Source organism: Ambystoma mexicanum, chromosome 14 (assembly GCF_040938575.1).
Source record: "Ambystoma mexicanum isolate Mex_15411 chromosome 14, UKY_AmexF1_1, whole genome shotgun sequence".
In the NCBI taxonomy this organism is placed as follows: Eukaryota; Metazoa; Chordata; class Amphibia; order Caudata; family Ambystomatidae; genus Ambystoma; species Ambystoma mexicanum.
The window spans coordinates 582,212,971-582,215,961 of NC_090940.1; the positions used below are offsets into that span (position 1 = coordinate 582,212,971).

The 2,991-nt window shown below is 49.4% G+C and overlaps 1 pseudogene; it reads left to right on the plus strand.

The window, feature by feature from the left end:
• The first annotated feature begins 297 nt into the window (after positions 1-297).
• Positions 298-813, plus strand: LOC138527220 (large ribosomal subunit protein eL21-like; annotated as a pseudogene).
• Positions 814-2,991: the final 2,178 nt, after the last annotated feature.

Consider the following 2,991-nt stretch of genomic DNA (forward strand, 5'->3'; position numbering starts at 1 on the left):
TTCACTTTACCTTCTTAAACCAAAGGATTTACTCCGAGTAGATTAATCCACCAGGGTAAATCTACAAAATTCTGTATCCAACAGATTCCAAAAATGTGAACTAACCCTTCCACACCACCATTCAAAATCTACTGCCAAACCTACCAGCCCGTGTTTTGAGGATAGCACAAAGGCAATGTACTTGTCTCGGAAGCGAGACCGCGCAGAGCAACAGAGGTTTGAATCCTGGAACCGCGCTTAGAAACCGGACTCGGGTATTAAGGGCTTTATAAAAAAACTATTAAATAAATACATGATATGTCAGTGCTCCTTCCGCCAGGCCTGCCATCTTCCAATGAGTCATTAAAATACCATAAGGGTAAAAGGCGAGAAACCTGTTACATGTTCTCTGGACCAATCCGCAAACATGGAATTGTGCCTCTTTCAACCTGCAAACGCATCTACAAGAATGCTCATACTGTAGACCTTAAGGGTATAGGGACAATCAAAGGGGAATGCCACACAAAGGTTGCCATGGCAAGACTCGAAGAACATTGAATGTTACACAGCCCTCCGTGGGCAGTATTGTTAACAAACAAGTTAAGAGCAACATTCTAGCTAGAATGAATCTGCATATTAACCACTCAAAGAGCAGAGACTAAGAGAATGAAAAAAAGGAAGACTGAGGCCAGGGCACAAGGCTTGTGGGTGGAATTTAAATGCCAGCCTGCTGAACCCAGAGGAGAACATTTTGTCTGTACCCTGGGCAAATAACCCCAACAGTTGGAGCAAATTCCTTATCAGTTCTTGTTAAAATTTGCATCAAAAAAATAAAAGCCCATTGTTTGGTGGAAAACAAAAATCTGTTGTCCAGTTATTCCTTTTGAATCCCCTCCAAACTGATCTTTGTTTGGAATTCCTGCCAAATTCGTAATGAGGTGCAAGACAAGAGAGGTGGGAGGGTGCAGGTGTGGGAGGGGGCAGGGAGAGATGGGAGAAACACAACTTAGTGGTACATAAATAATATCTAATTTCTCAGAAGAAGCCCTAGAGTGGTTCAAACATCTGCAGGCCGTCTTTGTGGAGGGTTTTCTTGATCATAGCTATAGCAGAGCTTTCAGTGCGCTTTGAAGGTCAGGCAATGGATGAAGGGTTGAAGTTGCTCTGGGGAGGATCAGAAACCAGACAACTTACATTTGGATACATCGACTGGGCCTTTGCTAATACTAACGAGCAGCTAGAAGCGTAGATGGTGGCGCTCTAAGAGAGAAAGAGGATTACAGTTCAGGGCCTTTCTTTAATTATAAGGGTGAGAAATGTCAAAAGGGCTATGCTTTCCATTGATACCTACAATGTCTGGTAATGATGGCGGGGGATAAAGGGTTACATTAAGCAACTTAACGGTGTGTGGTAGTCCCCCACCACACACCGACGGAGCAGGAGCTCCATGCGACGGCCCCTGCTGGAGCAGAGGACCCATGGAGGACTCCGACATGCTTTTCTGCATTTTGCATGCCGCCTGGTGAGCGCCGAGATCATCCGCGCATCGACATCAGAGCTTCCCATTTGGCCTCTGTTTTTGCTACAAGCGCTTCGTTTGAAACGCGTTGTGCTTTGTCTGCACGTTCTTCGCCCTGGGTCATTGTTCGTGGTCCCTGCCGCCATTGGGGTACATGAGGTACCCTTCCTCCCGAAGATGGCCGTCCACCCGACGCTTGCTGCCCATTCCACCTGAACCTGCCCCAAGCAGCCTTCTGATTGGCCTACTGGCCTATCTCTTCAGCCATTGGGCGCCGGCAGGCGAAGCCGGCCCACTCGTCACAAGGCCCACGGAGGCAAGGCTGATTCCTGTTTCGAGCCTGCCGTAGTCCCCCACCACACACCGACGGAGCAGGAGCTCCATGCGACGGCCCCTGCTGGAGCAGAGGACCCATGGAGGACTCCGACATGCTTTTCTGCATTTTGCATGCCGCCTGGTGAGCGCCGAGATCATCCGCGCATCGACATCAGAGCTTCCCATTTGGCCTCTGTTTTTGCTACAAGCGCTTCGTTTGAAACGCTTTGTGCTTTGTCTGCATGTTCTTCGCCCTGGGTCATTGTTCGTGGTCCCTGCCGCCATTGGGGTACATGAGGTACCCTTCCTCCCGAAGATGGCCGTCCACCCGACGCTTGCTGCCCATTCCACCTGAACCTGCCCCAAGCAGCCTTCTGATTGGCCTACTGGCCTATCTCTTCAGCCATTGGGCGCCGGCAGGCGAAGCCGGCCCACTCGTCACAAGGCCCACGGAGGCAAGGCTGATTCCTGTTTCGAGCCTGTTTGGAGCCGTGAGGGCCGTGTGCCAGCCCCCCTGGCCCATCTTACACCAGGTAAACACTCTCCAAGGCCCAGCCGCTGCCCTAACATAAGGGGCCAACTTTAACTTACTGCACGTTTGTACAGAAACCTTGTTTATTGCCTGAGCTATACAGCAACTGCATCTTGAATATCTGTATCCCTTTGAACACACCTCCATTGACTGTTGCCTGGTAACGCTGGTAACGCTCCTGTGATGTTCTTATACTCCCTGCGATCTATGCCTTTGGGTCCTGATTGTTAAATTTGATTTTAGGACCCACTGTCATCGCACCCGCTAGCGCCCTATGCTTGGGCGCCTGACTGCTACATATTGAATTCAAGTGACCCAACACCTATGCACCTCACTAGTGCAACCAATGCCTCCTTGTCCCAACTGTTAAAATCGTATCTAGTGGTTCCTCAGCCTCTATACCTTACTAAATTACCCATGCTTCACACTTAAATGGCGAAACTGAATATACTGGTGAATATAGATGCCCTACTGCTTATGTACCCTGCTAGTGACCTATGCTCTACGGCGACTTGCTAAACACTTGATTCCAGGTGCCCTACCGCTTTTGCACCATGCCAGAGACCTATGCCCCTGTGCCTTGATTATGAAAATGCTTTGGTATCTGATTGCCTAAACCGAGTCTATATGTCCCGTTGCCTTCGCT